The following is a 25472-nucleotide window of genomic DNA, read 5'->3' as shown; positions in this document are numbered from 1 at the left end:
GGCCTTCATAAAATAAACTCAAAACCAAAAAGAACGTCAATCCCAAGGGTAAGTTTCCTCTACTAAACAGAGAGAAAAAAAGTTTTGCTATGAGTTCTGAAAAGTTCAATTATGGGGACATACAACCTTGGGTTTTCAGCCAATTTGAACTAATTCAGTATGGTATATAGAAAGAGGCAGTTGCAGAGATAACATCAGCTTGAAAGCAGAAGTTGTTGCTTTAGGAGAGACACTAACAAATGGGTCTTTATAGTTTGAGCTTCAAGGAAAGAAGAAAGAGAGAGATAAAGACAAAAACAAAGAAGGGGAGGAAAGTGATATTCCATCATGCTCAAACTCTGCAGTTAATGCACTTAAGGTGGTATCATTCAGATGATAGACAGAATCACAGATTAAACAGACTTCTTGATCACTGTGAATCAAATCAATTGAAAATAAACATTTCTCAAAGGGCAGTTGAGGAAACAATTGAACACAAGTCAACAATGAAAGCTAAAGAGTTCAAAACCTTTTCTGGTTCCTAAATGTACATGAAAATTGTGGGCAAAACATCTTTATTGTAGTACCTTACAGGTTTATCTACCTTAATATTTCCAAAGCTTATTTCTTTCCAACAAGCATCTTCCAGAATATTGAAATGTCTTTTTTGTCTGACCTGAATAAGCAAAGTGTACCCTTCACAAATTCCTCCTAGCAGCTGTTTTTCTTCTGAATATCTTTTCATTTACATCTCCAAAACACTTAAATTATATCCTCACCATTTTCAGTAAATAATACTGATATCTGTGCTGGAAAACAGAGATTAAAATGCTTAATAATGAGTTACTATCTCAGAGAAATGAAAAGAAACTAAGAAAACTTTTAACTGCCCTTGATGTGTTCAAGACTCTATGCCCAAACAAATTAAATCTTTGGTATAAAAAGATTATGAAGACACAATAATTAAGCCAGTAGGAAGAAAATACAGTGTACAAACTATGAGCTAGAGAGATTGACTATGATTCCTGACAAAATTGTAGAAAAAAAGGGAAATTTAGTGAACCAATGAATGATGAAAAGAGCCATTATAGTTTCATCAAGAACAGGACATAATAAATTAATACTATTTTGTTAAAAGTTTAGTTTTAGCAAACTAAAGAATGCTACGAATTACACACATGTGTGTGCACATATGTATATCTAGCCCTCTATCTTCATATAGACACATACATACATGTGTGTGTTTCCTAGATTCTTTATAAAACATTTCACAAATAATTTCATTGTATTACTGTAGAACAGATAAAAAATGTACAAAATGAAGCAAGATTAGGAACTGGTTGACTATCCATACTAAAATATTTAAATATCAAATTCATAGCTAAAGAAGAGTGTATTCCCCCTTGTAAGAATGAGATAGCTCCCTTGGAAAGGGGTTAGTAACTGATTTTACTAAGTTTGAATTAGGAGAAAAGAGATTTCATGACTGCATGAAATTTGTAGGACCAGAAAAGATGGGGAGGGGATCAGATGGATTAGAGATGGCTTAAGTGAAAATAGGCATACACTATAAATTCTAGGAAGAAGGAGCATCAGCCATTAGAGGCAGGGGGTACCTGGTGAGAAACAAAATCAAGAAGCTATTGAATTTCCCCCTATTGTTTGTGTTATCTCTATCTACATTTTTAGTAATTAGTTCTCTACATATAGTTATATAGGTATTTTATAAATTAGATTGCTCTCTATTATATTTATAGGTAGATAGATAATGGGGATATAGTTCTATAAATATATTAATCAGTATATAGATAAATATAGTTATATTTTATAAATCCAAATTCTCTATATTTATATATCTCTATATTTATATAAAGAGGCCAATCTATGCCTATTGATATATCTACCTATATACTCATAGATAGAGATATTAATATAGATTGATTTTATAAAATATATACATGCAGTTAGTTAGAGATAGTGATATATAGATTAACATATTTCCTTTAAAATTAGAGTATAAAGGGAATTAAATATATTTATTATAGATTATATTTAACATGCAAAATATTATTATTGAATTACAAAACAGTGAAAATGATCAAAGTTATACATACTAAAAGTTTATTTTTAAAAGAGAAAAAAAAAACCTAAATCGTATAAAAGGGAAATAAATTATACCAGAGCAAGGCAGAAAAATACCATAAAATATTGTCTGGAAGATGAGGCCAGTAAAGGTAACAGTCTATTTTAAGTATGGGATCATATGGAGATAGAGATATTTGCATTTAATTAGTAAAATTTAGTAAATTTAAAGCTGAAGTGTTTACATGTCACTATTCCACACAGTGTCAGACACATACTAATACCAACACTAGATCTCTTTAAAATCTGGGCTAAAAACAATTGGTAAAATCAAGTGATGATGTTTTACCATCAAGATATTATACATGTTGCTCTTACAGCAATCTGAGGGTTGCTGAGGATAAAATGCTCAAGACAGGTAGCTCAGAGTCACAGAAAGACCTGGGGAAAGTGGCTCAGTGTACGACTTTCCTTATGCACAGTACCTGAATGGAAAGAGCAATTCAGAGTCTATTCTCCTGGATATACTGAGGAGATTCAGGGTAGATAAAATCAGGAACATGAAATGACAAGAGAATGAGATTATTAGAGAAAATAAAACACATAATGCCCCCACTTGATTTTAGCTGAAAGGGTGAAATATCAATACTGATATCAATATGTAGTTCTACTACATTTACACTGATATAGAGAGACATGTAGGGGTGCCTCTATATCAATAGATATGGAAATATTTATATATTCACATTTTTGTATATAGTGGTAGTACTTAGTTATATATATATATATATATATATATATATATATATATATATATATATATATATATATCCACTTTTGTGTATACAAACATGTAAAAATAGTGTTTGAAAATAACTACTTTCCTTTGGAATCTGGTGTGTTTTATTTTATATATTTAAAACATTTTATGAAGTTCATAGGCATAAACAGACTGTCAAAGAGCTCCATCACACACACACACACACACACACACACACACACACACACACACACACACAGAGTTTACAATTCTTGATTTAGATTGAGTTCACTTTCCATTACTTTGTTAAGTATGACTGCAAATAGTGCCTAAGTGTGATAAGAGGAGTGGAGGTGGAGGGCCACTCTGATGAGATTTTTCCATTTTTATAGACTAGATAAACTGGACCTCACTCCTGCTTTGGTGGCCAAAGAGATCACCTGGGGACATGCTAAATCATTTAGGCTATGTGTTTCATACCTAAACTCCAAGGGGAAAAATTACTACAGAATTTAGACCTTTTCTTTTGTCTATCAGCCAATGAACCTGTTTTTCATTCCTGTTGCTTGTAATCACCTTGCATCAGTCCCTGTCTAGCAACTGGAAGGCTAGGTGGTACTTCTATCAGTCTAGAGAGAGGAAGAGAGGGAGGCTGAAATTATAGGAGGAAGTCTTACACCACCAGGTATAGGAGGTAGAGATAGAGCAGTCTAGAGGTTTTCAACCTTTCCCTTTTCCACATTACCAAAGTTAAGAGGGCACAGACAGCCAGAAGTTATAGTACTAATCTGAGGCTACAGTATTACTTGTGATTCAATATTAACCTTATAGAAATTCTCTAGCAAAATGTACAAGGGTTCTGTGCATGACTGCATCTTTTAATATTTTTGTCAATGACTAGAATAAATTGCATGATTGGAAAATTTTCAGTTGACACAAAACTGGGAAAAATAGATGACAAATTGCCAGACAGTGAGATTCGAATAGATATTTCTGGGCTAGAACAGTGGGCCTTGACTAATAAAATAATATTCAATGGGATTAATTGTAATATCTTATACTTGGGTTTAAAAGAAAATCTATGTTACCACTGTAAGATGGACAAGACACAGCCAGAAAAATATTTATGTAGGAATAAATAAAAATAAATCTGAAAATACTTATGGACTCCTTTCTGAATATGAGTGAAACATGTGACATGATAGCCAAATAACCTGTTTTGATCTTAGACTTCATTAAAAGAGGGATAATGTCCATAAATAGGGAAGTAATAATCTCACTACACAGCACCTGGAATAATTTCATGGAGTCTTGGTACCACATTTTAGGAAGGCCACTGACGAGCCTGAAGAGAGTCCAGAGAAGAACAAACAGAAAGGTAGAAGTTTTTGAAGTCATGACAAAAAAGACTAGGCTCATAACACTGGATTTTTTTCCTTTTCTCTACAAAAGAGAAGACTGGGAACAAAGCAGCTATCTTCAATTATATGAAAGTCTCTCCTTTGGGAAAGAGATTAGACTTGTGCTTGCCCCTGGAGGGTAAAACTAGAAGCAACCTGTGAAAGTTGCAAAAAAGGAAATTTGGGTTTTGTTTTTGTTTTCAATTTAAAGGCAAACATACTTATTATTAGACCCCATTATCACTAAAGATTTTGAAGCATATATTTCCTGGTCATATTGTAGAGAGTTCTCTTGGTCAGATACTGTTTGTTCTATGTGACCTCTGAAGCCCCTTCTGATTCTGAGAATTTATGTTTCATTTCAAACATCCCTAACATGTTTAATCATAAGATTACTCAGTATAGACCTGGTTATTTCTACCTCTTCTCGTCAATTATAACCACATATTACATCTTTTATCATTATATTGCATTAAATACATCAGCCAGTTCTGAACTAAAACTGTCTTTGGAGTTAACATCAAATTTCTGTGATACCTTGTACTTAATCCATATTAATTATTCCATAATCCCTTGGACACCATTAAGACTTCTACAAGATACTGACAATCACTGTTTTTTACTCTACCAACAATAGTGCAGATGTCGTAATGAAAACAGAATTTGGCTAGAAATTAAGAGACTTGGGTTCCAGTCCTAAATAGGAAGCTAAATTGCTATGTTGCTTTGGGCAATTTAGTAATGTTCCTTCTCTATAAAAAGAGAATTTATATTCAATTGTCCCCATTCCATTTTCAGCTTTAATGATATATTATCTCAACACTATACAATTGTTAATTGTTCTGTGACTTAAGTAACAAATAAGTTATTATTACAGCATTGCTCATGTCAAGACATAACTAAAATGACTCAGTATATACATTTTAAAGCAATTAGTCAAAATTTGGGTCCAAACAAATGTTAAATAGGACATAAAAATCTTGACAAGGAAAAAAAAAAGCAAGAGGAGTGTAGAGTTTAAACATTTTACAAGGAGAAATAAAATGCCAGAAAGAAAAGAGATATTGTGGTCAATTATGGAAAGCGGATGTTATGGTCATTATCATCTAGTAAAGAAAACAAATTGTTAGAATTTATAAGTCATCTAGATTTTATTAAGGAAAAGTTACACCATCCTTTGACTCTTATATTTCATTTCAAGAGCATATTTTCTGGCCAAAGATGTGAATAAATAGCCCAACAAATATTTTATCCTTTTCAGAAAATATTTTTTATTAAAATGATGATAGGTCTGGTACTAACATGTCTATAAAGCATCAAGTTACTAAGCTGAATAGAAAATACAAATGATTTTTTAAAAAAAATAATCTCAATTGCTGTTAAAGTTTCACCTATATGTATTAATAAATGCAGACCCAGAGCTATTTTTAAATGATACTTTAGAAATCCCCACCTTCTAATATAGTACTTAGCCATGAAGTCATTGTCTCAGTGAAACCCTGATAACATTTTATACTGACTGAGAGGAAAGATAATGCATTCCTAGAACATAAGCCATTAGCATGAAATTAATTCTATGACATGAAGTAATTGTCTCTCTCTTTATTCTGAATTTGCCAAGCATTTCCTGAAATCCATGGAAATTTTGCTTCCATGGATCTTCATCCCTGAACAAACTACTGCATCATTTCAGTCAACTCTTTGACATAAATGAAAAAAAAACTATTGATTGGGGGTAAATAGATACAGGGAGCAGAACTTGGATAACTAAGTAAAGTTTTGCTACCAAGATCATAGGTTGGTTAAGGATTTTTTTCTATTTCATTTAATTAATTTCAATTCACCAAGTGTTATTAAATGTTTATGATGCACAGGACACATTATGAGGAGCTAGAGATACAAAGGAGAAAAATTTCCCAGTCTCTGTCCTTAAAAAAATCCCCTCATCTACTATGGAACTTTTAATTCTGTTCTATTATGATGCTTTTAATTCTGTTCTCTTATAAGGAAAAATGAAGGGAAAAGGTGAATTCCCAAATATATTAAACTACCATTATGAATATCATTAGTCATTTCTTTATTATATGCTATGGGCTGGACACAGTACTAGATGAGCAAAGAGCTAGGTGGTACAGTAGATAGAGCACTGGGTTGGAAGCTAGGAAGACCTGAGTTTAAATCTGAGTTCAAATAATTACTCACTAGCTGTGTGACCTTGGGCAAGTCACTTAACATCTGTTAGATTCAACTTTATCAACTGTAAAGTGGTGTTAATTATAGCACCTATCTCCTAAGTTTGTTGTATTAAATGAGATAATTGTAAAGCACTTATCATAGTGCCTAGCATGTTATAGATGCTCTATAAATGCTGTCTATTGTTATTATATGGTTCTATAATAGATATATATGTATGTATCTGCACATAAATATATACACCCATATATGTCTATGTGTGTATATGTGTATATATATATGTATGTATATATGTGTGTTGTATTAGCAAGGCAATAAACACAAAATCGATGATAATTCTCAAGATGCCTATGTAGTTGGTTATCACAAAATATGAAAGACTCTCCATATAGAAGGCAGAAGAAGTAAACCATTTATTCAGATGCCAGAGGACCAAACCCCATAACCAATAAGTCCATCCCATCCAAGCAGCAAGCAACTCCGAAAACCAGTAAGCCCACTTTCTCATAACAGCAAGGAACTTAAAATACAATATCACAGCATGGAGCCTTGCCAACCCAAATCCATCACCGCTCCCACCCCTGCTGGAGCCTTCGCTCAAATCCATTCACAGCACACCATAGCATACATCTGCTCTATCCCTCAGCAGTTCTAACTCTCAGCATTTCCTGTGACACACTTTCCTTTTCCTCTCACCAAGCTCCTCCCCCCCATGTGATTTAGGCTTCCTGTGACATAAACAGGTCATACGGCCTATTAATGGGTGGGAAAGATCTTTAAATATAAATTGTCATTACATATGTATGCATATATATGTATAATATATTATATAAAATCCAACTACCCCAGTGGTTGGTTTCTTTGTTGTTTTTGTTCTTGAAGAGGACCAAAATGACATTAGTATGTTAGAGCCAAGTTACAGTTTCTCCTACTGTGGCTGATCAGATTAGTATGACCTTGGAATGCTCTACCACAGATTGGGCACAAATAGTCCAGGTGAATATTTGGGGTGGATTCTTTAGATTTGTGCACCTCACATGTCTTTTGTCCCACTTCAATTCTGATTTGTTCATAGAGCACAGTACCTTCTGAAGCTATACTGGGTTGTCCTGTGCCAGTGAGGGACTATGTATGTATGTATGTATGTATGTATGCATGTATGTATGTATGTATGTATGAATGCATTATAATTACAATACATACTTTACAGCACCATTGGTTGATAGATTCAACCACTGAACAGAAAAATACGGTAAAATGACGGCATTTTAAAACTAGAAATGACCAACTTTAGAGACTACATAATTCCAACCCTCAATTTCACAGATGATGAAATTTGGCACCAGAGAAGTTAATTAACTTGTTCATGGTCAAGCAAGTAGTAAGCTCTTCTGCCTATGCCATAGCTAGTGTTCTTTCAATTGTTCCACCCTCCTTTGTATTTCTAATGACATATGACCTTACTGCACTTCTTTATTATGGCCACCTCATTTTGTAGTTGATAAAATTTGCTCCAGAGAGGTTAAATCACTTGGCTATGGTCACATAAGTTTCAAATGGAAGATCCATTTTTTTTAAATTCAAGACCCTGGACCCCACATAAAGCACTTTTCCAGTTTTTTCCTAAGCTGGCAACACCATCAGGGGCAGGAGAGGTGAGCTGTAATACTCAAAGAGGAACATTACTGACAAATCTCAGTAAAAGAAAGGAATAAGCCCCTTTACCAATATATGCCTAACTATAAGAAATATATGAAAGCAGGAAGGAGAAGAGGAAAAGAAGGAGAAGGAGGAGGGAGGGAGGAGGGAGAGAAAGACAGAGAGAGAGAGAGAGAGAGAGAGAGAGAGCGAGAGAGAGAGAGAGAGAGGGAAAGAGAAAGAGAGAGAGAGAGAGAGAACGCTGGGCTGGTATTGCTATTATATTAATCTTGTTCTTGCCATTACCCACAAAAATTTAATTCCATTTTTATAACTCTGAAGTTCCCTTATTTTGCCACAATCCATTATCATTCTACCTCTCCCTGTGCCTTGCAACACCTATGTCTGTTCTTCATCCTTACAGAACTTCCATTCCCTCTACCACTCATTTCTTCTTTAGACAATTATCCCTGCACTAATTCCATTTTGCTTGCTTCTTTATCTCAACTTTTTGGTGAACCAGTTCAACTTTACAATGTCCTCTTTTCAGCACTCCCTTGTTCCCCTTTTTCCTATAACTGATCTTACCCAGATACCTTACACACTCCCAATATAAATCTCACCTTTCATCTATACAAGTATATAGTCATCCCAGCCGCCCTGGGATAGCACTACCTAAAACCAACCTATTTTGCATAATGATAACGTATCCGAACACATTATTCTTTAATATACTTCCACCCCATCATACTTGCCCCATCCTGCTGATTCAGAATCTCCCAATGTTATTATTCAAAATATGTTCTCCATCTCTATTGACTTTTCCTTTATTCCTATTCCTCCCCAACACTACCCAACAGGCCAGTCTAAAACTCTCCAACCCTTCCACTATACTGTCTAGTATTCCTTATCCAAAGGAACAAAATAGTTGTCATTTTAAAACTTTTCTCTTCTTAATACTTACTGACCCTTGGCACCCTCATGATAACAGCCTCTCTGAAGACCCTTTCCAACACCAGCTCTCCTTTCATTCATACTCCAAGCTCACTGGTCATAGTGGAAAGGTTGGAATACTCTTTGTGCTCCAATTTCATTTCCAGGCCTCCCTTCTACAATTATCTTTATGTAACCTCTCCTCCTTTAAATTTCATTGAACATATAGAAAGATGAGTTTATTGGTTGCATAGTAAACTCTTAGGTAAGAATATTTTGTAAGGTAATAAACTTCTTTAAAAGATTTAAAAAAATTTCAGAAGAAATGTAGAACCAAAAGGAAATTTTTCAATAGTTTTGTGATTATTTGAGGAATACAAAGAGCAAAATAGAATACATTATCATTTATTAAATGGCCAAAATTGAAACCTGCTATTTGATAAATGAATGCCTTCTGCATTTTTTCCCCATGCAGAAAGGCTACTTAGGTGATAACTGGAAGCATGAGACAATAAATGGACTGTCAGATAAACAAACAAAAACCCTGAAGACGATAATTTAATTATGTTGTTATTATCCCATTAAAGCTTAACGCCCATAATAAATCTTATACTTTTATACTTTTCTGTTATATTTCAGAACTTTGGACAAATAATTGAAATATGTTTCTGAATAGCAAAAAAACCCTTTAAATTTACTGAAGCTTTATTAAAAGGATGCTAACACATTGAACAAGTAGATGTTTTTTAATTGTTCCATAGAAATTCACCATTCTTAAAATTAAAAATGCACTTTTATTAGTGACAAACTAGTTCCAACTCTATTTAATTGACTTAGGTGAAATAATCCAAAGCATCACTCTTTGTACACCTCTTACTTCATTTTCACATTATATTTTTCATCATAATCATTTACAAATATATGTCTCCCCTATTAAATTGTGAGCTCCACAGGAGGAAGGTTTTTGTTTTAATTCTCATATTCCCTTCTAGAGTAGCAGTGTAGTATAGTTGATAGACAGCTGTTCCTGAATTTAGGAAAACCTAGATTTCATTCCATCCTCTGACAAATACTGGGTGAATGAATTAACCTTTCGCTGCAACTGTTTTAATTGAATTAATTGCTAAACTTCCAGAAAGTGAGACTTCCACATAATTACTTTGCTTTCTTTTTCTACTCTTCTGCTACTTTTTAAAAGTTTGCAATCTGGTGTTCTTCTGGATCTATTTTCTCCGATGTCACTTCTCAATCCTCATCTTATTCTTTCTAATCTTTTCTCTAACATTTGATACTGCTGATGAACTTATTCTTGATTCTTTATGCCCTCAGCCTTCTTTAAGCACTATTCTCTCTTGATTTTCTCATACCAGACCACATATGCCTGATCTGCTCAAGAAATTACACATCACCCTTCATTTTCCACATAAGTGCAAGTATCCCCCAAATCTCTTCTATTAGACTTTGTCTTTTTGCTCCATATTTTCCCTAGCTATCTCATATGTACCTCAGCTTCAAATATATCTCTGAGAATGAGTTTCAAATCCACTTTATGTGGTGTAGTGTACCCAGTAACTTGCATGGTGCCTGGAACATGGTATTTAATAAAAGTTTATTTATAGATTGCTTGATTGATGTCCAGCCTACATTTACAGTGGATTTATAGGTACAGGTAGCTAAAATAACATACCTAAAATAAAACTCATCATTTCCCCATTCTTTCCCACTTTTCACCAATTCTGTTGATGGTATTACCATCAACCTAGTTACTGTAGAATAAAATGTGTACCTCACTTCTTATATATCAACAGTTATAAAAATTTGCCCATTCTTCATTCATACAATGTAAAGGCAATCAGTAAATGAGAAGATCTTTTCTGCCCATTTGAAAAGGCTTGAGGTGGGGCCCCAGGAGGGGCCAAAGAAGGGAGGTCTGATCTTATCTTCGCTCCCAAGTAGGTCCAAAAACCCTATTGATTAGGTGCTAAGCCAATATGGGTGTGAAGACCCCATGGTCCTGAGGGGAGTGCTAAGACCACAGCCAATCATAAGAGCTTAAGTTCTGGTGGATCAGATGATGTTTGATGATGTCTGAGACTGTATAAAAAGAGAGAACACAGCTGGGAGATTTGAGACATAGTGAAGGCAGTGGGTAATCTTCTTACCAGAGGGGGGATGCATGAATATGATTTGGCTTAATGTCATAATGTTTTTCTGTAACCTCCGGGTTACTCTCCTGAGGTGGATATATTGCACCTGGAAGCTTTTGGCCAGGATACCGAATTGGGGACACTAGTCCATGGGTCTGCTACTTTGGAGCTTGAATAAATATTTTAATTCCTCTGCCTTTTACTTACAAAATTCCTTATATCCTGTGGCTCTGAACCATTCAGGCATATATATGATTTCCTTTGAAATCATGAATTCTTCCTTCATGATATAATTCCGCCCATATTCAACCATTGCTATAGATGTACATGATTAGTTTATCTCAGACATTCATTTTTGCTTGTCTTGCCACCTCCTGAAAAAGATCCCCAAAAGAAAACTCCTAAGAATATTGTTGCCAAATTCGAGAGCTCCCAGATAAAGAGAAAATACAGCAAGCAGCCAGAAAGAAACAATTTGAGTATTGTGGAAACATAATCAGAATAATACAAGATCTAGCAGCTTCTACATTAAGGAATCAAAGGGCTTGGAATATGATGTTCTGGAGGTCAATGGAGCTAGGGTTAAAACCAAGAATCACCTACCCAGCAAAATGGAGTATCATGCTCCAAGGCAAAATATGGATTTTCAATAAAGTAGAGGACATTCATGTTTTCTCAGTGAAAAAATCAGAGCTGAATAGAAAATTTGGCTTTCAACACAAGAACCAAGAGAATCATGAAAAGGTAAACAAGAAAGAGAAATCATAAGGGACTTCCTAAAGTTGAACTGTTTTGTTTACATTCCTACATGGAAAGATGATGTGTATAATTCATGAGACCTCAGTATTAGGGTAGCTGAAGGGAATATATATATATATACACACACACACACACACACACACACACACACACATGTATATGTACATATATATATATATGTATAATATATATGTATAATATATATGTATATAAAGACAGAGGGCACAGGGTAGGGTGATTTGAATATGAAGGGATGATATCTAAAAAAAATAAAAATCAAATTAAGGGATGAGAGAGGAATATATTGAGAGAGGGAGAAAGGGAGAGATAGAATGGGGTAAATTATCTCACTTAAAAGTGGCAAGAAAGAGCAGTTCTGTTTGGAGGGAAGAGGGGGCAGGTGAGGGGGAAGGAGTGAATTTTGCTCTCATCAGATGTGACCTGAGGAGGGAATAATATACACACTAAATTTGGTATCTTACCCCACAGGAAAGAAGAAGGAAGGAGATAAAAAAAAGGCAGTATCATAGAAGGGAGGGCAGATAGTGGAAGGAGATAATCAAAAGCAAATACTTTTGAAAAGGGACAGGGTCAAGGGAGAAAATTGTATAAATTGAGATAGGGTAGGAAGGAACAAAATATAGTTAGTCTTTCACAACATGAGTATTGTGGAAGGGTTTTGCATAATGATACATGTATGCCCTATGTTGAATTGCTTGCCTTCTTAGGGAGGGTCGGTGGGGAGGGAAAAGGGGAGAGAATTTGAAACTCAAAGTTTTAAAAGAAGATGTTCAAAAAAAGTTTTTGCATGCACCTGGGAAATAAGATATACAGGCAATGGGGCACAAACATCTATCTTGCTCTACAAGAAAGTAAGGGAAAAAGGGATGGTGGGGGAGTGGGGTGACAGAAGGGGAGGGCTAACTGGGGAATGGGGCAATCAGAATATATGCCATCTTGGAGTGGGGAGGAGGGTAGAAATGGGGAGAAAATTTGTAATTCAAACTCTTGTGAAAATTAACACTGGAAACTAAAAATTTTATTAAATAATTACAAACTAAAAAAAATTAAAAAAAAAGAATTTAAGTGATCAGTTTAATGGTTCTTTATATGATATCTACTCTGTATTGCTGCACTCAAACTATTAAAAAAACCAACAGGAGCTTCTTATTTTTCATTTGTTACATAGTATGGTTGTTGTATTTTTTTGTGTAATTTGTGGTTAGCAAAATATTTGTGGTGCTATTAAATGAACTAATAATGTCTATTATATGCTTTACAGTGAAACTACAGATAAAATATTCATGTGACTTAGTGAACATTTTGCTTTTGCTAATAAAAACATTATTATTTGCGATTCTAAATTTCAAACTTGTAGTTTTCAAAAATGATTAGTCTGATAAAAAGCAAGTTTGGGTCACAAAATTGGCACTGTGACTTCTCCTCTTAGCAAACATTCTCCTCACTCTCTGCTAAGTAAACAAACTTACTGCTGTTAATTCTCATAAAAATACAAGCATATTCCTATAACAATTATATTCAAAGTAAGTTACTAAAGAAAAAATAAGTTGTTTTTTTTTAAAGGCATAATTGGGCAGATCACAGAGCCAACTTGAAGCAAAGTGTCTGAGGAGCTGTTTCAACAATCAAGCTAGCAGCTTCTGTGGGGGTGTAAGATCCACCCACAGCCAACTCCCAGAAAGCTGCTGGCACGCTGGGAAAGCACAGGTTCTTTTGATCTGCTTTAATAAGGAAAGCAAGGTTGAAGGGGTTGACAAGCTTACTTTAATTCAGCATACAGACAGCATTCACTTAGTTCAGGGGGAAAAGCCAGCACCCTGAACTTCAGAACAAAATAGAAACAAATTATAAACATCAACAGACAGACCCAATACAATTCATAGTTACCAACATCTAGGTTCAGCCCGGGAGCTCAGAACAAGGGCTGGCCCAGAGTCACACTTGCCACCACTGCTGCAGGTAGAGCTCCAAAGAATAGAAAGCCAGCCCCTGGTTTTATATCTTTTTCAGGGTCAGGGGTGAGTCACACATGCGACTCACCCACGTGACCTACAATCGTCACAAAGAGGTGACTTAGACCCACGTGGTCTAAAAGCGTCTGCCGTCTCAGACATGTCACTCAAACTCATGTTTAAACTAGGCCCTCCTCTGAGGCAAGGAGTCACCAAGGACAACCAAATCTAATCAAGGAAACAAAGGCCAAACTCTTCAAGGGCACTTGGCTGAACTAAGTGCTAAAAGCCCATTTTGCTTACCAACACAGGAGCCAAAATTTTCTTAGATGTTGCCTATGTCTTCTTCTTGTGCTCATCTGTAACAACAATATTACTTGCAGCTACTGTGGCTATGTAAGGCCAATAACACCAGCACACAGAAGAGCTGCTAGCACAGGTTCTTTGATCTGCTTTTCTAAAGAAAGAAACTTTAAGGGATTTACAATCTTACTTCAATTGAACACACACACACACACACACACACACACATATATGTGTATATGTGTGTGTCTATATACATGTATACACACATACGTACATATGTATATGTACATATATATGTGTATGCATGTACGTGTATATGTGTGTATATATGTATGTGTGTATATATACACATATATATATATACTATATGTACATTTTATATATATATATATATATATATATATATATATACTCATTTAGGATCAGAAGGCATCACAACTATGTGACTCAAACTCATGCGACTTAGGCTTTCTTGTGACTTAAGGAGGTCATTAAAGACTCTTGAATCAATCAAAGACTCAATAACAGGCACTTTATTGCCTTAGTGCTGAGAATAACTCCAAAAGAAAAAACAATGAAAAGTCCCACTTTGCTTGCTATTATATCATTTCTTTTTTCTTACCCCTTCCTTTTTTCTTCCTCCAACTCTGCCATATTTTCTTGATCTTTCCTGTCAAGGTAGAATTCAAACTAATTTTGTTCACATCGATATGCTCTCACTGAGCAACCTTTTCACACACCTCCCTCTCAATGATCATCTGTAAAATGAGATGGTTGGATTGAAGTATATTGAAAATGACTTTTAGAGTCGTAATTGTTTAGGATTACAAAAATCATTAAAATAAAAGATGAATTTTAAGTAAGGGGTTATACTTAACAAAAGGGGATAAAGTGATAATTTAATTCAATTCAATAAGTATTTAAGAGCTTACTATGAGAATGTAAAGTGCTGGGTACTGAGGGAATTCAAAGACAAAAAGAAAACAGTCCTACTCTTATGGAGTTTATGTTCCATTAGTTTAAGGAATAGTAGCAATAGAAAATATCTTGGGTATGGGAAGTACTACTTTAGCCCTGAGAAGCACTCTATATTAACCAAATGGTAGCACATAGATGTCCAGCTACCTCTGTTTGAGTATAAATTCAAGTGAATGTAATCACCTTTAATAAACACATACTATGTGCCAGGCACCGTGCTAAGCAGGTATTTATTTGGACAATACCATTGGTTTCGAACATCTTTTATGGTCACTGATTAAAGTTGGTTAAGTTTGATGCCAGAAATTCACTGGGGCTTCTGAAATTTATTTTGAACTCAAGAACCATTGTTCCACGTTCTTTTCCATGAAGACTTCATGTAAGTGCTCTAGCCAACATTTAGCTGATTTTTGAAACCTCCATCCCTATAAGAGGCTTAGTTTCTATTTAGACTTAATATAATAATCACCTTTCAATTTCCTCTTTTGAGAAAATGATATACTGCTTATATCTCATTTGCATGTGATGAATACAAAGTATCTATGAGGAAAAACTGTTTTGGGGAGTGCTATTGGGATTTTAATAGAATATGTAAAGGACAGATGGTTTGAGGATGAAAATGAAATGACCTAAATTTAATCTGGATTGGTAAATGTCATCTGTTCTGATTATGTGTGAAAAATCCAAATTTTATATTTCATTATTTATAATAGCCTTGTAAGTATGCTCACATTTACTTAAAGCTCAGAAATAAATACCAAATATAAGCCTTTTCTTCTTTTTAGGTTTTCTGTCCTCTGCTAGTCTTTGACTATGCGAGTTTCACTCCTAGCTTAGTGGATGTTCAGTTTTAAGCTTCATACAAGCCTGGTATCTACAGTTTTAAGCTATAGTAAAGAAATACCAGTAGTGCTATTTTCATTATTTATTATTTTATATTTTAAGAAATGACATGAAACCCATAGACCATATTTTATTGGTTTATGACTAGTTCTCTAAATAGAATGGAACCTCTCCTCAGAGACAAGAAACCAAGTTGCTGGCATTTTCCCCAGCCCATATTGTATAATGGTTTTGATATTAAATTATTGAAGGTTTGATGAAATTCTATTGAAGGGAACTTTTTTTGAAAAGCAGACTATTCTATTGTTTTATATTATAGCCAGAACTGGTATAAGAGAAGTCCATTTAAAGTGAACAGTATCTAGTCCTGGAGACTGTAATGAGGTGGTAACTCTGGGATAAAAAGCTAGACATATCAAGGATTCATTCCCAAGAGGATTATTTAGGATACAGCAGCCATACAGTCACTATTCCATAATAAAAAAAACTGTTTTTGCTTTGTTACCTTCTGTTTCAACATTTCTACTTTTTTATAGCAATATTATGAATGTAATTTAAAATGTACTTGTTTTTAAAAACACTTTAATTGTCAAAAGCCTCAAGAAGAACAAATACAGCTAATGGGTTGTCTGCAGGGCTTGGGGTTTTTCTCTCATGTGCAGTCATTGTGAACTGTATTTAAAAATGAGTATTTCCCCAAAGTATTACATTTTACCTGTTATCGTTGCTTAAAATGTATAACATGTTCACAGGCTGCTTACTGGAGTACATACAGAAGACATACAGAAGACAAAATATTGTTCCCATGCCTGAAAATAGAAACAGCCCCAAGTGAGTTTACAGGAAAAAATGAGAAAGACTGGAGTAATGCTCTCACAAAGGTGGCAGTAGAAATTTTGATGACTCAATAGCATTCTGTTCTTTAAAGGGGAATATCTCACTTTCTAACCGCAAGTCTAACTATTGACTATTTCTAACCATAAGTCTAACTCTGAGATAACATGAAAAGATATTATATGAATTGATAATTTTAGAGCCAGCCTATAGTAAGAATTAAAACAATATTAAAATGAACTAGGCCCAAGAAACCTATATAAGATCATTATGAAATTACCAAAAGTAAACTTTATAAAACTAAATGCACAGTAAGCTACTTTAAACCCTGCCTCTCTCTGAACTTTCCATATTAAATTAAGCTATTCATTCATGAAGATACAGTACCCAAGTGCTCTATAATGATTTTTATGCAGCTTGTGTATAAAAAAAGTAGTACCTTTGTAAGGCTAGCTAAACAACAATAGAAAGAAAGAAATTTGAAAAAATAATACTGCTCTATACATTCTTTCCATGGGAAACCAAAGAAGTGCTTATACATACATATAATATATATAGATATAGATATATAGATATGTATGCATGCATGTATGTACACATGTATATACACACACACTTTTTTTGCATTTTCTGAAAAGTGAATATTGTATTTGTATCTATTTTATTTATATTTATTTAATTTGGTTTTTTTAATATTGACTTTTCTCTAGTACAAAATAGGAATCTGATTGAGTTAATTTTCAATTTGGGAAACAACGATGTTCTTTTTTTGTCCTTGAGTTAACTTTGTCCCAATACAATCAATATGTATGCTAATTTTATACACTTAATGAATGTGTATTTCTATTATTAAAGAAGAAACTGCATATTAATTTTCAAAGTATATCATTCTGTCAGGACAAACTACTTCACAGTTTTAAGATCTCAATTTCTCAAGGTTTGTAGAAAATATACATAAAAAAGCACGTGGTCATAAGAATGGTCTTGAAAATTCTTCAGAACCTTCTGAACTATGTGGGCCAAGGGAATAAAGTAGATTCATCTTATATGTTAGAATTAAACAATAGACTGAATCCCAAAAAGATAGCAAGATTCTGTTACCCCACTGACAGTAGAAGAAATGAACCATTTTTAAAAAAACTGAAGAAAGTATCAGTGCCAAGGTTAAAAAAAGTAAAAAATCCCAAGTTACTCACTTCTCAAATCATTAAGATTGGTGTGTACAATGTGTATTTATGAATAAGTGTATGTATATATTTGTATACATGTGGTACACACACACAAATTCTGTATAATCAGCATAGTGTCTTAGACAGAAAAAAGGCCTCTAACCCACAAGAGCTCCAAGTCCTTCCTCCAACACATACCAGCTATGAGTTTCTGAGCCAGTCCCTAAAGCTATCAAAGGGACGGGGAATGTGCACCCTCAAGGCCACATATGGCCTTCTATGTCTGTGGGTGTAGCCTTTTGACTGAGTCCAAGTTTTACAGAACAAATACTTTTATTAAGGGGTTTCATTCTGTGAAGTTTGGATTCAATCAAATGGCTGCACTTGAGGACCAAGAGGGCCACATGTGTCCTTGAAGGCTTCAAGTTCCCCACCCCTGGTTAGGCAATCCTCCAAGATTATAAATTGAGTTGATTAACATGAGTACAGGAAGCATCTTTAAAATAATAAAATCACAGTACTAGTCCCTGTTCTTATCCTTATAAATGCTAAATATGATAAACCCCTATAATTCCAGTATGAAACATATTCTTTGGAAATGTGTTGTGGCCTGCATAATAATAAATAATGATAGCAATATTAAATAATATAATTTTTTGTTCTTCAGTTGTTTTTCATTTGTGTCCAACTTTTTGTGACTGCACTTGGGCTTTTCTTGGAAAAGATCCTAGAGTGATTTGCTATTTTCCTCTTCAGCCCATTTCACAGATGAGATAACTTACGTAAATAGGGTTAAGTGACTTGCCTAGGGTCACACATCTGGTAAGTGTATGAGGCCAGTCAGATCTGAAGTAAAGAAGTTGAGTCTTCCTGACTCCATGCCCAGCATTCTCTATACTGAACAATCTAATTGCCCCAAATAATATGATATAGATATAAATAATGCAAATATTAAATGACATAAATGTTAAATATCATAAATTAATCATAAATACTACTACTAATAAATCATAATAAAAACTAGCTTGCTTTAGCTGCACATACCCTAAAATTAGAATGATACGAAGAAGATTAGCATGGCCCCAGTGCAAGGAGGACACACAAATTTGTTGAGCGTTCCATATTTTGGAGATGTACGAGTGTTCAGGTAAGACTAATAGCTCTGGTATAAGGGCTGCCTACCCTTTTAAAAGGCTATCTTCCATTTTACTGTCCACATCATTAACTTAGCTCTCATCTGTAGCTATAGGAGGCTTTATAGCATGTGTAGCAGCCACACCCCAGTAAACCTTTTCAGCAAAGACCTGTGTGCAATTAAGCTTAGTTATGTTAGGATTCGCACCTGTAATAAGACACACTCCCAATGGAATGATGCTTTTATTAAAAAGTGGGGAATGCTATATTGAATTGGCAACAACAATAAACAATTCCCAATCACACAGCAACGATGACAAAGACACAGACAATAACAACATAAATGCCTCACCAATTGGGGGAACTCCAACACCTGATTTACTTCAAAGCTGTAGAATCCCAGAATACATCTTATCAGGGTCCCGAATGCAAAAGTCCCAGGCATCGCGTCCTCTCCATGGGTGAGATTCCAACATGACTCACCCACATGGAGACTTAAATAGGGCCTTGAACAAAGAAGGCTTACTGCCAACTACTCCAGATGTTCCCATTGGGAGGGGAGCCAATCCTCACAAAGCGGTCTCATCAGATATCATTCTTGGGTTCTGGCTAGGCTCCCCAGAATGGCAATTTCTCAAATGTTTAACCTCAGGAATGTTAATTATCCTTTGTTCAAGGCTTATCATGTCTTCAAGTGGGAGAGTCCGGAGGTTTGTCTCAAGGCTTATTATATCTCCAAACAGGAGAGTCTGGAGGTTAGTCTTTCTTTGCTGGGCCCATCATATCTCCAAGCAGGAGAGTCCAAAGATGTGCATGGCCTAGACTGTAATATGGAGGATTACATATATATGTGTATATATATATATATATATATATATATATATATATATATGTGTGTGTGTGTGTGTGTGTGTGTGTGTGTGTATATGTATGGATATAATGATTTATCATTCAACCTGTCAATGAATTAGAGAGATATATACCCTGAGCATGTGAAATATCTCCCTGTGGAATGGGTGAATTAGAACAGTTTGCTCCAATGGCCATGCAACTAAAGTAGGCATTGTGGAGCACTTAAAGCTTAGTCAGACATCAGAGATGTTAAGGCCATCCACTGCATCCCAGGCTATTAACAATCATCCTGACTTTTGTTTTGGCCCTGGACTTTGATGATTCTGGAAGAAAAAGTAAGGCACATGATTTCATGCAATATTGCCTCACTTAAATGCAATTTACGCTCTAGTCAAAACACATTACCCACACAATTTTACCATTTGTACTTCCCTCAAAGTCCTACAAGAAGAGTTAAGTTATGAAGCAGCAGGTATGGATATAATGGGAGCTGTAGTTACAACCATGCACGCAGGCAGCCCAGGCCACAGGGTCATCTTCTCACTAGATTTAATAAGCAGCAGTGGTATTTGACAATCTCTAGGTGTTGGAGCTGCCTTTTTTATTTTTTATTTTTTTTTTAATTTAAATATATTTATTTAACATATTTAGTTTTCAGCATTGATTTTCACAAGAGTTTGAATTACAAATTTTCTCCCCATTTCTACACTCCCCCCCACTCCAAGATGGCATATATTCTGGTTGCCCTTTTCCCTAGTCAGCCCTCCCCTCTATCACCCCACTCCCCTCTCATCCCCCTTTCCCTTCCTTTCTTGTAGGGCAAGATAAATTTCTACACCCCATTGCCTGTGTATCTTATTTTCTAGTTGCATGAAAAAACTTTTTTTTGAACATCTGTTTTTAAAACTTTGAGTTCCAAATTCTCTCCCCTCTTCCCTTCCCACCCACCCTCCCTAAGAAGTCAAGCAATTCAACATAGGCCACATGTGTATCATTATGTATAACCCTTCCACAATACTCAAGTTGTGAAAGACTAACTATATTTTGCTCCTTCCCAACCCATCCCGATTTATTGAATTTTCTCACTTGACCCTGTCCCCTTTCCAAAGTGTTTATTTTTCATTACCTCCACCCCCATCTGCCCTCCCCTCCATCATCCCCGCCCCTTTTATTTCTTTTATCTTCCTCCCTCTTCTTTCCTGTGGGGTATGATACCCAACTGAGTATGTATGGTATTCCATCCTCAGGCCAAATCTGATGAGAGCAAGGTTCACTCATTCCCCCCCTCACCTGCCCTCTCCCCTCTTCCCACAGAACTGCTTCCTCTTGCCACTTTTATGCGAGATAATCCACGCCATTCTATCTCTCGCTATCTCCCTCTCTCAGTATGTTGCTCTCTCATCCCTTAATTTGATTTTATTTCTTTTAGATATCTTCCCTTCATCTTCAACTCACCCTGTGTCTGCTCTCTCTGTCTCTTTTATATATATACATATATACATATACACCTAGATATATACATACATACACATTCACATATATATATATATATACATAAACATATATATATATGCATATTCCCTTCAGCTACCCTAATACTGAGGTCTCATGAATCATACTCATCATCTTTCCATGTAGGAATGTAAACAAAACAGTTCAACTTTAGTAAGTCCCTTGCAATTTCTGTTTCTTGATTACCTTTTCATGCTTCTCTTGATTGTTGTGTTTGAAAGTCAAATTTTCTATTCAGTTCTGGTCTTTTCACTGAGAAAGCTTGAAAGTCCTCTATTTTATTGAAAATCCATATTTTGCCTTGGGGCATGATACTCAGTTTTGCTGGGTAGGTGATTCTAGGTTTTAATCCTAGCTCCATTGACCTCCGGAATATCGTATTCCAAGCCCTTCGAACTCTGAAGGTAGAAGCTGCCAGATCTTTGGTTATTCTGATTGTGTTTCCACAGTACTCAAATTGTTTCTTTCTGGCTGCTTGCAGTATTTACTCCTTGATCTGGGAGCTCTGCAATTTGGCTACAATATTCCTAGGAGATTTCCTTTTGGGATCTTTTTGAGGAGGCAATTGATGGATTCTTTCAATTTCTATTTTGCCCTGTGGCTCTAGAATATCAGGGCAGTTGTCCTTGATAATTTCTTGAAAGATGATATCTAGGCTCTTTTTTTGATCATGGCTTTCAGGTAGTCCAATAATTTTTAAAGTATCTCTCCTGGATCTATTTTCTAGGTCAATGGTTTTTCCAATGAGATATTTCACATTGTCTTCCATTTTTTCATTCCTTTGGTTCTGTTTTATAATATCTTTATTTCTCATCAAGTCACTAGCTTCCACTTGCTCCAATCTAATTTTTAAAGTAGTATTTTCTTCAGCATTCTTTTGGACCTCCTTTTCCTTTTGGCTAATCCTGCCTTTCAAGGCATTCTTCTCCTCATTGGCTTTTTGGAGCTCTTTTGCCATTTGGGTTAGTCTATTTTTTTAGGTGTTATTTTCTTCATTATTTTTTGGGTCTCCTTTAGCAAGTCATTGACTTGTTTTTCATGGTTTTCTCACATCCTTCTAATTTCTCTTCCCAATTTTTCCTCTACTTCTCTAACTTGCTTTTCCAAATCCTTTTTGAGCTCTTCCATGGCCTGGGACCAGTTCATGTTTTTCTTAGTGGCTTTTGGTGTAGGCTCTTGCACTTTATTGACTTCTTTAGGCTGTATGTTTTGGTCTTCTTTGTCACCAAAGAAAGAATCCAAAGTCTGAGACTGAATCTGGGTGTGTTTTCACTGCCTGGCCATATTCCCAACTAACTAACTTGACCCTTGAGTTTTTCAGTGGGGTATGACTGTTTGTAGACTAATGAGTTCTATGTTCCACATTTGGGGGGGGGGGGAGGTGCCAGCTCTGTCACACCAGCACTACTCCTTCCCCAGGAACCCCCAACCCAGACTGGGCTTAGATCTTCAACAGGCTGTGCACTCCTGCTCTGATCCGCCACTTAATTTCTCCCACCAGGTGGGCCTGGGGCCAGAAGCAGCAGCAGCTGTAGCTGCCCCACCTCCACTGCCCCCAGGACACTCCCCCAGCTTTTCCCACTAACCTTCTCTGCAGTCTTTGGTGTTTGTGGGTTGAGAAGCCTGGAAACTGCCGCAGCTCACTGATTCTGGGCGCTAGGGCCCCCTCCGCCCAGCTCCTGGTCTGGTTGGTCCACGCCGCTCAGGCTGGGCTCTGCTCCACTCCGTTCCCGGCTCCCAGCTCCCAGCTCCCAGCTCCGTGTGGGATAGACCTCACCCAGAGACCATCCGGGCTGTCCTGGGCTGGATCCCTGCTTCCCTCTGCTGTTTTGTGGGTTCTGCCATTCTAGAATTGGTTCAGAGCCATTTTTTATAGGTTTTTGGAGGGACTCGGCAGGGAGCTCACGCTGGTCCTTGCTTTCCAGCTGCCATCTTGGAGCAGTCTTTTTTAAAGAACAACACTGCTCATCTCTGTGCGTGAGTAAGGGGTTAGAAAATCACCCCCAAGTTGTTTGCTTCATATAAACCTAGCCTTCTTATCCAGGCAAGTGGGGATCTTATCCTGTAGCAGAAACTAAAAAAAGTGTATGAAATCTGTGAAGATGACTCCACTCACCCTTGATACATGTAATGTGTGTATAGTTATGGATAATAAGAAATCCACTAGACCTGAAAAATGAATAGCTCTTGTTGTGAGAGATCTCATCAGGTATCATATCCAATTAGCCGTCCTGAGTGAGACAAGGCTAGCAAAAGAATGCCAGTTTACTGATGTCAGAGCAGGATACATGTACTTCCTTGGAGTGGTCAAAGTGAAGGGAAATGCCATGAAGCTGGCATAGATTTCATGATCAAAACTAGTCTAGTCCACAAGATTATATATCTCCGGAAATGAGCGAACAGCAGGCTCATGAAAATGCAATTTTCACTTGCAGGAAACCACCAGACCTCCATCATTAATACATATTCAGTACACAATGATGAACCTTGATGAGGCCAAAGAAAAAATTTATGAAGACATGGAGACCCTCATGTGCAGTGTTTCAAAAGTGGACAACCTTATAATTCTGGATGATTTTAATGTCAGAGTATGCACAGACATGGCAGGGAGTCATCAGGAGGAATGGAGTCAGAAATAGCAACAACAACTGTCACTTACTACTGAAGTTGTGTGTCTCATGACCTTCTCATCATCAATACTATCCTTCATTTACCTTAACACAGTAAAACTTCTTGGATACACCCCTGCAGCAAACATTGACATGTGATAGACTATGCCGTTGTAAGGAGAAGAGGCAGGCAGGATGTGAGAGTGACAAAGGCGATGTGTGGTACAGATTGTTAAACCAATCATAGACATATCCTACGCAAGCTAAACATTCACATTCAACAAAAGCAAAATCCACAAGGCAAGATGACTGTCAGGAGGCTCAACATCAACAGATTAGAGCTCTTCTCTATGCATGAACAGTTTGTTGTTAACTTAGAGGGAAAGCTAAGACAAAACAAGGTCATCAATAGCGGAATAGAAAATAAGTGGGAAGCTTTCAGAGGTTTGATGTACTGCACTGCATTTTTTTGTCTGGACTCACAAACAAAAAGATTGGTTTGACAAAAATTATAGGGAAATTCAAAACCTGCTAAATGAAAAATGAAAATTGTACAACATTTGGAGCTCCATAGTTTATACTCTAAAAAGGCAGTGTTTAACTCCATCAAAAGTGCAAATGAAGAATAGAGAGATGCAGGACTTTTGGCTCGGTAATAAGGCAAGTGAAATTCAGTTTTATGCTAATAGTGATAGTAAAAAGCACTTTTTTGATGCCCTGAGAGTTATTTGTGAGCCAAATACCTTTAGTTCCTCTCAATTACTCAGTGTTGGTGGAGCCACACTAATTAGGGATAAGGATGTGATCCTGGAGACATGGTCTAAAAACTCCCAAAGTTTCCTCTTTTTTAAAAAAATATTTTAATTAATGAAAAAACAAGCACTTTCATAACAGTAAAACATTAAAAAGATGATTGCACATGAAACTATGAATATATCATGTACAATTGCTCTTCTTTTTCAATATATAATAAATTTAACATCTATATTTCTTCTCTCTTCTCCCTTTGCATGCCAATGTACGTATGCATAAGCCCCCCACACACACACACACACACAGAGTTGTTTCTAGTTAATGGGTACTTATAACAGTCAAAATTATGTAGTCACTCAAAGCTGTTCTTAAAGTAATATGCTGTTATTATATACAGGTTGTTTCTAAAGTCTGGACACATAGGCAAAAATGTATATTTTCAAGAAATGAATGAAATTTTTATTTAATTGGAATATTAACAAATAAAATCTTCAATATGATTTCCATCATTTGTGATAGAAAGGTTGATGCGCTTTGCAAGATTCACATGAATTTGATGCAATAACTTCACATTGGCGTAAATTGCCTATGTGTCCAGACTTTAGGAACACCCTGTAG

General features: G+C 35.8%; 1 non-coding gene across 1 annotated transcript; it reads left to right on the top strand.

Annotated features, from left to right (window-relative positions):
• The first annotated feature begins 19019 nt into the window (after nt 1-19019).
• Nucleotides 19020-19122, top strand: LOC118835039. The gene has a single exon (XR_005009402.1). It is a non-coding gene; the product is annotated as a U6 spliceosomal RNA (small nuclear RNA).
• The last annotated feature ends 6350 nt before the right edge of the window (nt 19123-25472 follow it).

Source organism: Trichosurus vulpecula, chromosome 1, assembly GCF_011100635.1.
Source record: "Trichosurus vulpecula isolate mTriVul1 chromosome 1, mTriVul1.pri, whole genome shotgun sequence".
Classification (NCBI taxonomy): domain Eukaryota; kingdom Metazoa; phylum Chordata; class Mammalia; order Diprotodontia; family Phalangeridae; genus Trichosurus; species Trichosurus vulpecula.
This window is presented reverse-complemented; position numbering and strand designations above follow the sequence as displayed.